Below are 12,720 nucleotides of genomic sequence, written 5' to 3' on the forward strand. Positions count from 1 at the left end.
GGGGGGGATGTGTGCAAGAGAGGCCTGAAGATAATGTGCGTGCGGGAGACACGCAGGCACATATATGTGCGTATAGAGGGCTAGTAGAGACCGTGCGTGTGTATATATGCATGTGAGAGAAATAGTGTTTTCCAACTGAGATTAGTGAAAAGAGTGGTCCATAGTAGTCAGAAAGAGAGAGAGAGAAACAGAGAGAGCATGTGCATGAGACACCTCGACACCCTGAGAGAGAGATTGTGAGCATGTGTGAAAGAGAAATGTCGATGCATATAAAGTGTGTGCACTTATGCGTTAGATAGAGAGATATATAACGCGTTTGTGAGAACGGGGAGAGCCATAGTGCATCTACATGTAAAAGGTGGTTCTATGCATTAAATTAAAATATAAATGGCATTATTATTTTTGGATGAGATCATGAATTTTGCAAATTGCGTATGGACGAAAATCGGTCTATCAGACACCCATACTCTATTGAGTTCTAGCATGCGCATGTTTTTATTTCATATTATTGATCCATAGAGTGAGAGCGGTTTGAAATACAGGCAATGGATGCTTTTGCAATTAATATATAAACATTAATTAGTGCACTCCATGTTGTTAGTGTGAAGCACTTTATACATTTGTCACTTGCATGGATACATTCCAAATTGCTAGCTACAAAATAGAATACATGTCGAATTCAACATAAAGGGGGTTTCTAAGATTCGAATTCATAGGAAGTGCATTCATCTATTTGAACCAGAGATAATGGCATTTTTAAATCAGATGTAAAAGGGGGCATCAATCTTTGTTGTGAGTTTGAACATGCTATATATATTCATACGCATATCTAACTTTTTATTTTTTGCAACCAAGGAGACTATATCTGGAACCATGCATGAACTGAGGTAAGTTGCATATTTTTAATATATACTCGTGTACAATGTATATTCAAATGTACCCCCTCCATTCCAAAATAATCGTAGCTTTAGGATTTTCAAGAGTAAAGATTTGTGAAGTTTGACAAATCCTGAAAGTTCAATTCAAGAGAACCAAAAACGTTAATGCTTCTGCTCCCAAATATTGAACGAAGCGCCAAATAGGCCTCTGGTCACCCGAAACCGTGTGAGACTAATGTTTGGTGGTAGGAAATTACTGTCCTGACTCTGGCCCGTGTAGCCTATCGGCCCGATGTCCAAAGGTCTAAACCGGGGTAGGTTTGTAACTTCACCAAGATGCTAGTCTCAGCCGCCTCCGAGAAGCATTCATACGCCATGGGCGCCTAAACACCCATGCGCTCGGCCGAAATCTATCCCGCCCACATTTGGGACACCTGACATGACTGTCCTACCCCCAACCCGCAATATGTCCAAAATTTTAGATGGGGGCAAAGTTTGTAACTTTCCCCAAATTTCAAACAAGCGCCCCTCAAACCGAAACATTGTTCCCCCTTAGTTCCCCGCCTCCCTCCGTTTCCCCATTCATACTCCGTGGGCGCGAAAATGCCCTCTCCACCAGCCGCGAAACCCCAGCCTCCTCTGTCCTCCACCCCATAGTGGCCAATCCACCGCCGCCCTCCTCCATCACGCCGGAACCGGTACCCCGATGTCGTCGTCCAACATAACCGCAACCGCAACACCCTCAAGGACTTAGCAGCTGAAGCCGAGGCAGAGCTGCCTCCACGATGCCGACGCTGACATGCGCCGTACCAGAACCACTCCGACCACGACGTCCCGCGCCTCACTGCTGCAGCTCCACTATCGCAATCGTCCACCGCACCGGAGCTGTTCCCGCTACGCCGCCGTTCGCCGCCTCGGATCTACTTCCCCGCCGCCGACAGACGGCCACCGCACCATACTCATCAACTTGGCCATGGGTTCGCCCGAGGCTGCACCGTCCTCCACAACTTCTGGTTTCCGGCGAACAACAAGAAGATCGTCGGAAAAACAGAAGCAGGACACATCACTGCTAGCAGAAAGAGGTACTCCTCTTCCCTTATTCGTGCAAATCTTATGTCTCCGCTCACACTGTATTCATCCCATGAAAGAAACTAGTTGAGCGCTTCTTACTGCATCTTCTTCGTGATACTAAATGCACAAGGTTTCCTCCCTTTTACTATTTCACCTTTGCTAGAGGTCAGTAGCTCGCCTGGATTTCAATTCAGGGTCAGTCGAACCGCAATTAAAAGAAGCAGCACCCGCTTAGGCGCGCGGAGCACCTAGTCCGCCTGTTCCCCGGGGAAGCGGCGCATCGGTGTCTATCATAGGGGTGTGGGGCGCAGGAGCTGCTTGCGCCTGATCTGGAGGTCGGCAGGGCTTGAATGGATGGCTGGGGGCGGTGCCAAGCACGGCGGTGCGGTGAGGTTGAGGGGAGGGCGCAGGCAGGGGAGGAATACTGGGCCGGTGGTCGCTGGCGTTTCGAGGAAGATCGTCAACACTGACTGGCTGGAGGTAGATGAACGCGATCTGCCCGTTCTTTGTACATCAGACGGTGCAGAAAAAATGTACTGACCTATTTGCTTTCACTCGACTGTTATTTTCATAGAATCCTGTAGTAATTTAGTATGCCGTGCATGTTGTAGAGCTATCATATGTCTCCCATCATTTATTTCTCACCGACCTGCTATCTGCTAACTTTACACTGTACTAATTGTGCACACACTTCACCCATACTCACACTATTGTTTTTTTATGCATGTGTATTTCAGACTCTGACACAGTGTTGATGAATGCAGAAAAGAAAAGACAGAAGTCGCTCCAGTGTAATTCGAAGATAAGCACTAAGCGTTTCAGCGCTCTAATGGGTGCAGTGTCAGCAATTGGAGACAGTAAACGTAGCTCTGCAGTTGATGATCTCAGTTGCCACACACAACCATCCTAGGTGCTTGCTTTAACTTCGCGCTGTCAAATGTGGTTGCATGTTGCATATGGTGTCTAGCTTGTATTGCTTCCAATTTGGTTAAATTGCATCTGCTTACTTTACACATTATACCTTTCATAATGACATGCCTTCCTGTTTTTGATACATACTACATATGTCTATTAACCATGTTCGTACATCAAACTAATGCTCTTTTGTATCCCTCGTCAATCACTTATGGTGAGACAGTCACCCGGGTGGGTTACTATGAGACGCCCTACTCGTTTAAAGAGTGCAGTTTCATCCTCCCCACATGATTCTCAAGAAACAACAAGGCTAAATGAAGATAGTCAACGTAGCTCTCTAGTTGATCACCGCAATTCCCCCACACCACCGTCGCAGGTGTTTGCTCTTACTTGGCAGTGTGATATGTGGTTGCATGTTGCATATGGTGTCTACCTTGTAATGCTTCTAATTAGGGTAAATTGCATCAGCTTAGTTAACACATTATACCTGTGAATATGACACGCCTTCCTGTTTTTGGTACATACTATGTCTTTCTATTAACCATGTTCTTACATCAAACTAATTTTCTTGTGTATCCCTCATCAATGCTCCTAGTTTGTTAAATTGCATCTCCTTAACTTACACATTATACATGTGAATATGACATGCCTTCCTGTTTTTGGTACATACTACATCTGCCTATCACACGATGTTCTTACATCAAACTACTGTTCTTGTGTATCCCGCATCTATCGCTTATGATGAGACAGTCACGCACGTGGGTTAATATGAGACGCAACACTCTTATAAAGAATGCAATTTCATCCTCTCCACATGATTCTCAAGAAACAGCAAGCCTAAATGAAGATATTGAACGTAGCTCTGTACCTGAAGACCGCACTTCTCCTACACCACCATCACAGGTGCTTGCTCTAACTTCGCAGTGTGATATGTGGTTGCATGTTGCATACGGTGTCTAGCTTGTAATGCTTCTAATTAGGGTAAATTGCATCTGCTTAGTTTACACACTATACTTGTGAATATGACATGCCTTCCTATTTTTGGTACCTGCTGCATCTATGGGTTAACCTTGTTCTTACATGAAACTACCTCTCTTCTGTATCCTGCATCAATCACTTACGATGAGTCACCTTTATTCGTTGCATATTGCATATTATTTCTAGCCTGTTGCCATGTATTGCTTCTAATTTGGTCAAATACATTTGTTAGGGCACCCTTTTAATTTGGCAGAGTGATATTGGTTTCATCTTTCATATGGTTTCTAGCTTGCATCGATTCTAACAAGTTCAAGCACCTTGTGCTTAGTTTACACTTTATACATCATACATGTCAATATGTCACGTTGTCCTGTTTTTCATACATATTCCATCCTCCTATCATGCGACTGCCTTACATGAAAGTAGTGTTCGTCAGTATCATGCATCAATGAGTTCTGAAGAGCAAATTTTATTCCTTTTTCTTGTGGGTTTGACTTGACAAGGCAAAATCAAGAAAGAGGAAGGAAAAGAGTAAGGAAGGCGAGGATGGTGGTCCTCTACAGCAACGTAAACGAAGCATCTGTACCGATTCTCCTTGTACTGATAGTGCATTACAAGGTCCAAGTCTCCGCTCCCCTACTCCACCATCAAAGGTGCTTGCTCTAACTTGGCAGCATGATATCTGGTTGCATGTTGCATATGGTGTCTAGCTCATATTGCTCCTAATTAGTGTAAACTGCATCTGCTTAGCTTACACATGATACATGTGAATATGACACGCTTTCCCATTTTTGGTACATACTATATCTGTCTATCACACCATGTTCTTACATGAAACTACTCTTCTTGTGTATCCTGCATCAGTCACTTATGATGGGACACCTTTAAGTTGGCAGTGTGATATTGGTTTGCGTCTTGAATATGATTTCTAGCATGTATTGCTTCTAGTTTGATGAACGCCACCTATGACGAGACAGTTTTAACTTGGTAGAGTGATATTGATTGCACCTTCCATTTGGTGTCTTGCAGTGTTTCTAATTTGTTGAAGTGCCTTCTGCTTAGTTACCACATCATAGGTGAGAATATGTCAAGCCGTTCATTTTTTCGTACATATTCCATCCTCGTATCATGACTTTGCCTTTCATCAGAGTAGTGTTTGTCAGTATCATGCATGAATGAGTTCTGAAGAGCGAATGATATTCCTTTTTCTTGTCGGTATGACCTCACAATGCAAAATCAATAAAGCTGAAGGAAATTGGCAAGGCATTGGATGATGGTGGTCCTTCCGAGCAACTGAAACGAATGTTCTCTACAGATTCTACTCCGCCATCCTCCCAACAAGATTCGCAAGACAACACAAGGCTAGAAAGTCAATGTAGCTGTGTAGATGATGAGCACATCTCCCCTACTCCACCATCACAGGTGCTTGCTCTAACTTGGCACTATTATATGTGGTTGCATGTTGCATATGATGTCTAGCTTGTATCGCTTCTAACTTGAATTGCATCTGCTTACTTTACACATAATGCTTGTGAATATGACATGTGTTCCTATTTCTAGAACATACGTGTACATGATGAGCACATCTCCCCTACTCCACCATCACAGGTGCTTTCTCTTACTTGGAACTGTTATATGTGGTTGCGTTTTCCGTATGATGTCTAGTTTGTATTGCTTCCGATTATGTTGAATTGCATCTGCGTAGCTTACAACTTATACCTGCAACGATCACTTACCCATAAGACACATTTAACTTGGGACTATGATGTAGGTTGCATCTTGCATTGTCTTCTAGCTTGTACTACTTCTAATTTCTTGAAATGGCACTTACGACGAGACACTTTTTACCTGATAGAGTGATATTGGTTGCATGTTCATATGGTGCCTAGCTTACATTTCTTCTAATTTTGTTGAAATGCCTTCAGCTTACTGTTTTTTCATACATATTCCATCCTCCTATCGTACGTGTGAATATGAAATGTTGTCTTTTTTTGTATATATTCCATCCTCCTATCCTGCGCTTGCCTTACATCAAAGTAGTGTTCGTCTGTATCATGCATCAACCAGTTATGCAGAGCTAATTTTATTCATCTTCTTGTGGTTTTGACTTCATAAGGCAATATCAGAAAATAGGAAGGAAAAGAGTAAGTTAGGGGATGTTGGTGGTCCTCCGCACCGACGCAAACAGAGACTCTCTAGATTTGCCACTGCTACTGCTAATGAAGTTGAAGTCCCAAGTCTACATGATGAGTTCATCTCCCGTACTCCACCATCGCAGGTGCTTGCTCTAAGTTGACAGTGTGATAATTGGTTTCATGTTGCCTATGTTGTCTAGCCTGTATTTCTTCTATTTTGATTAAATTGCACCTACCGAGTTTATACGTTATACATGTGCATATGACATGGCTTTCAGTGTCTAGAATACACTGCATCTATATATCATACCATGTTCTTACATCAAAGTACTGTTGTTGTGTATCCTGCATCAGTCACTCATGATTGGGCGCTTTTAACATGGCAGTTTGATAGCGGTTGCATCTTGCATTGATTTCTACGTTGTACTGGTTCTAATTTTTTGAATTGCCACTTATGACAAGACACTTTTAACTTGGAAGAGTAATATTGGTTGTATCTTTCATATGGTGTCTAGCTTGCATTACTTCTATTTTCTTGAAAATCCTTCTGCTTAGTTTGCACATCGTAGCTGTGAATATGTCATGCCGTCCTATTTTTCTTACATATTCCATCCTCATACGGTTGTCTTACATCAAAGTATTGCTCGTCTGTATCATGCATCAATGAGTTCTGAAGAGTGATTTTATTCTTTTGTGTTGTGGGTACAGTTTGACATGGCAAAGTCAAAAAAGAGCAAGAAAAATAATATAGTAGGGAGTGCTGTTACTCGTCGGGTGAAACGGAAAAGGATCTGCCATCGAGATTCTGCTGGTACTTATAGTGCAGTAGAAGGTCCAAGTCCACCGGCTAAATCTACAAACACAGTATCACCTGCTCCACCAGCTGCAACATCCGCTTCAATTGTACCAGCATCTCAACCAGTTACTCGTTCGTTCGCTCCGGAACTGGCCAATTCCCAAGCTGCCTTCACACCTAACACTACTTCTGAAGCACTACTGACACAACAGGACTTGGCAAGATCAGATGAACCTCATGAGCATCAACACCAAGACGGTACCTGACCGAGTCAAGTTGCAGTTGCATGCTCCTTTATATGTACTCTCACAGTTTGATGTACACTAACACTTTCCATATTCGTTGTTGAACTAGCACCACGGTGCAAGCGGAAACAGACATCAGGGATAATGCTTGATAGATTAACAAAATCTAAATGAGGAAGAATGGAGATCCATTTTGAGGCAGGTTTAAAAAGGCCACGTGATGCTACAGAGTCAGCCAAGTTAGTATCGGAGGCAGCCGTTGCCGTTAGGTGTCATGCACGTATCCTCCCAACGTGGATCCAGTACAGGAATGAGAAAGACAATACCCAGTTTAACACCTTCCTTAACCATTTATCCGTAAGTAATGTTATTCATCGCAATTAGTAATATTGTCTTGCTCTGTACCATACTTTATAGCTTCCTCCTAATAAGACTCACATTCTTTTTTCAACAGATGAGGTTCAAGTTGGATCCGAAATATGATGCAACTAAACAAGCATGCACTCATGTTTTTCAGTCTGCTCTGCGACAGTATTGGTACCACCTTAGAAAATCTCACTTTGAAGGCAAGGCTAACAATGAAATCGCCCAAACATCTCCAGTGGAATATATTACAGATGAAGACTAGACATCCCTCGTTAAACACTGGTCTGATCCAAAGTATCAGGTAGGCTATATGTATTTGATCAGACCACATATTGAACTTGTATTTATGTATGTGCCTTACAAGTGTATCTTGTTCTAGGCTAACTGTTTGAAGAACAAAACCAACCATTCTAAAGTGAAATTCCAACAGACAATAGGATCTCGCAACTATATTGCACACTGCGAGGCTCTTGTAAATAGCTGCTACTTCCTTCTTTTTTGTGTGCCATATTATCGTATCTATATTGACTTGTTCCAAATACAGAGGAAAGCCCGTGCGGACCAAAAAGAACCTGAACCGAATGCAGTGCAAATCTTCAAGGATTGCCACACTAGCAAGATGAAGCGCATGAGCACACCAGTTCAAGACGTTGTTGTAAGTCCTTACTCCTCCTGCCTTGAACTGATTGGTACTGCGATGTGTTCATTTAACTACTTGGTTTGCAGCCAATGTCAGTTACTCTGTTCACTCTTATACACAGTTGTCTTAACGTATCATTTCACCTTACATGGTTTAGAAGAGATGAAGGATATTCTTTTGGTCTTGATCTGTAATCTAGTTGTTATATTCACGTGCGCACACAATGATAAAATAGCCTATTTGTTGTATATCTGTTTGCCCATTATATGAATGATGTCATACTATGTTCATCCTACTTTAAACCATGTCTCTTTATCCTTAGATGTCATCTAATGTGAGGAAATAGAAAATACAGTAGGCATGCTACATGGACATATTTTCCGAAAGTGATTTTATTATGTAGTTGGCACTACAATACATGCTAATGTATTACAGTAGTTCACCAAAATAAGTTATGTATAAACGTTTAACCTACTTTGTTTGTTTTTGTCTCATTAGTAAATTATCTGGTACACTAATCTACAAGTTCAAACTTTCAGGAAGCTATGGAACAAATGATTGAATAGCCACAACCACCTGAAGGTGACGAGGTTACGGCAGGCACAATGTCACCACTTGCTGTAGTGCGTCAGTATCTCTCCACTAACAGTGCAAAAAGCACCTTCCTGCGTAATTCTGGGTTGGTTGTCAAGGTAACCTCGTCCAAATCGCCTTCTGAACAAAATCTTCCAGCTAGACAGAGTGATATATCTGTGCTCCAGACACAAGTCCAATCCCTATTGGACGTTGTTTCAAAAACAAGAATAGTGGTTGAGAAATGTCGTCAAGATATGAATGGTTTTGAAACCAGACTATCAGACATTCGCTTCATTGTTCAAGAGCAATGGCGGAAAAAGGTGGAGATCATGCTGCTCCATCAGATTCTACAGCCTGAAACATTAGCACTCAGGTCAAATGATCTGTGCTTCTATACATCTAATGGTGCTTTTATCTGGAAGGACTGTAAACTTTATGCCAACAGGCCTTTTGTTGTATGGTTGGAATTTATTTTGTTGTGATACAACATTTATGATGCTGCCACAGGCTGCAGTAATTATGACGCTATTTTTGTATAGTGTAGGTTTATCTTAGTAATGTTTTCGGCCGAAAGCTTCGTAGGATCCCAACATGCCAACATTCGTCGGGCCCATTCCAATTGGGCTAAAAACGATTATGGACCGAAATTGGCATGTAGCCCACTAAAAATATCTGGGCCTAAATCAGCATAAGCTTTCATATTTTTCTGGTAAGCCTGTGCCCATAGTGGGCCTTTAATAGGCCTAAACATAATTTGGGCCCTTAGTAAAATTAGGCCTTTTATAGGTGTAAATATCTCGAGCCCATAAATAACATGGGCCTTTAATAGACCGAAAGTGAGATTGGGCCCTGATTGTGCCAAATAACCCACTAGACTTAGCAGGCCGAAATGGTGGCCCATTTACGATGCCGATCTTTGATAGGCCGAAATTCGGACGGGCCGTAAATGCGCTGACCTAATACACGGGCCTTTAACGGGCCGGAACTTCGGTCGGGCTAGATTATTGCCATTTTTACATGGGCCGTTAATGGGCCCGATATGAAGTTAGGCCACATATGGCCCATGGTTTACGTCCGGCATTAACAGGCCGGAAATGACAACAGGCCAAAAGTCGCCCAAATCTATAGTGGGCCTCTAACAGGCCGAATGTCAGACATGGCCGAATATGACCCAAATCCTTTACGGTCGTTTATGGGCCGAAAGTTTTGATGGCCTGTAAATGGGCCCAAATGAAGCCAGACCTTTAACATGCCGGAAATACACCGGGTCGTAATTCAGCCCAATTACTTAGCGGACAGTTAACGGGCCAGAAGTGACAATCAGCCGCATTGATGACAAGTTTAGGACAGGCCGTTGACGGGCCGATTTGACAGAGAATGTTGGGCCTTTAGCTGGGCCGGCCCATTATGGTCTGCAGAATATTGTGGGACTTTAGTGGGGCCAGCCCATTATGGTCTATAGAATCTTGTGGGCCTTTAGCTGGGCCGGCCCATTGTGGTCCGCAAAATCTTGTGGGCCTTTAGCTGGGTCGGCCCATTATGGTCTGCAAATTCGTGTGGGCCTTTAGCTTGGCCGGCCCATTATGGTCCGCTAAATTTTGTGGGTCTTTAGCTAGGCCGGCCCATTATGGCCCGCTAAATCTTATGGGCCTTCGGTTGGGCCGGCCCATTTAAACTTTGTGGGCCACTTTTGGGCCGGTCCACGTGTTAACATATCATAGGTCATCTCGACCATTGGATGAGTGACACCTGTGCCAACGCGGAGCTGACGCGTGGATCCGTCAGCCAATGAGAATTTTACACGTGGAAAATCGGCATTGGTCGTGGCTGTTAATGGGTTATCGGATCCAAAATCTGACCCGATAGCTTAACGGCGTTTCGCTACGGTGGATGCCACGTGTCGGTCACCCTTGACGAAAGCACTTCTGTGACGCGCGATTTATCGTCATGGAAGTGGACACTTCCGTGATGATAATTTTGGTAATGTCATGGAACACTTCTACGACAGCACATGTATGACTATCTTGATTCTATCATAAATTTGTCATGGATGTACATGCATGACAGAAAATGTGACCCACTGTGACAAACACGTATCATCACGGAAGTGTATTTTTTTGTAGTGCACCGAGTTGATTCAGTTCAGCCAAAGAAACCAATCCGGTGAGAGCGAATTCAACCTAGAGAGTAACTTCTTGTCACCTCAGCCCACTAGGCAAATAAGATCTCACAAGGATATGCAAGGAATTAACTGAATGACTTGCAATGAATTGGATGTAGGGCAATGCAGAAAATAACAAAAGAAAAGAAAAAGAAATCTAGATGAAGTTTTTTTTGAAAGGGAAACTAGCATGCATGAGACAAATGCAAGGGCACAAAGAAACAACAGAGAACTTCATCTAGAATTGGTCGGCGACAAAGTCACCTATGTTAGAGTATATTTACTTAGGAGTCAAGTGAAGACACTTGATCATAGGTCATACTCATCGTTTAAGCTCAAAATGGGGTTGCCATTTTTCATTTAAGCATTTTGATGTATTCTCATCTTGTTGAGTTGCTTTGACCCATGTCTTGGGGTTAAGCTTCTCTAATATGGAATGACATACCTGGGGTGGTGGTGATGAACTTGGTCATGTAGTTGAACTTGTGTAGGGTGCTCAAGTTGATGTAGATCATCAAGAGTTGGGAGCACCACTTGTAGTTGAAGTTCATCTTCCTACATGGGTTAGTCTTGCAAGGAAGATCACTTGTGTATCCAAAATGACAATCATGAAACTTGATATCAATTGAAATTTGACATAGGAATTTGTCAGAGGATATATTGAATGGTTTCGTGCTTCCTTATCTTCATCCACCATTTTGTAGAGACTTGGAAACATAGAGATTGCTTAAAATGTGATTGAGCTACAATCTCATAGAGTTGGGCTTATCCAAGTACCTATAAGGGTTAGATAGCATGGAAGAGTACAAGAGTATCCAAGACATATGATTGTCATCATAAGAGAATGGTCAAGGATTAGTCATATTAAGGCTCATGCCTTGCATGCATCCACATGGAGTTTATACTCCAAATTTGAGGCATCAATGATGTTCAATTCACCTCTCAACCTGCAAAACACTTTCTCATCAAGTGGTTTAGTGCATATATCTGCCAATTGCTTGTCAGTACGAACATGCTTAAGTTTGATATCTCCCTTATCAACATGATCTCGAATGAAATGATGACGAACTTCAATATCCTTAGTTCGAGAATGTTGCACGGGATTATGAGCAATCTTAATAGCACCCTCATTGTCGCAAAGCAATGGAACATGTTTCACATATATCCCATAATCTTTAAGAGTTTGGGTCATCCAAAGTAATTGAGCACTACATGAACTAGCGGCAATGTATTCCGCTTCGGCGGTGGATAAGGATACCGAGTTTTGTTTCTTGGAGGACCAAGACACAAGAGATCTACCAAGAAATTGACAAGTACCCAAAGTGGACTTCCTATCAACCTTGTCACCGGCATAGTCCAAGTCGGAGTAGCCAACAAGATCAAAAGAAGACCTCGTAGGATACCAAATGCCAAAATTTGGTGTATGTATTAAGTATCTCACTATCCTTTTCACAACCTTAAGATGACATTCTTTGGGGTCTGCTTGATATTGTGCACACATGCACACACATTTAGCATGATATCAGGACGGGATGCACATAGATATATGATACGTCTTCGTCGTATCTATAATTTTTGATTGTTCCATGCCAATATTATTCAACGTTCATACACTTTTGGCATCTTTTTATACTATTTTTGGGACTAACATATTGATCCAGTGCCCAATGCCAGTTCCTGTTTGTTGCATGTTTTATGTCTCACAGAAACCCCATATCAAATGGAGTCCAAACGGGATAAAAACGGACGGAGAATATTTTTGGAATATTTGTGATTTTTGGGAATAAAAATCAACGCGAGACGGTGCCTGAGGGGGCCACGAGGCAGGGAGGCGCTCCCCTGGCCCTCGTGGACACCCCGTAAGGCGGTTGACGCTCTTATTTTGCCGCAAGAAAGCTAATTTTCGGTGAAAAATCTGGGCGAAGGTTTCAATCCAATCGTAGTTACGGACCTCCGGAT

Source organism: Triticum dicoccoides, chromosome 4B (genome assembly GCF_002162155.2).
Source record: "Triticum dicoccoides isolate Atlit2015 ecotype Zavitan chromosome 4B, WEW_v2.0, whole genome shotgun sequence".
In the NCBI taxonomy this organism is placed as follows: domain Eukaryota; kingdom Viridiplantae; phylum Streptophyta; class Magnoliopsida; order Poales; family Poaceae; genus Triticum; species Triticum dicoccoides.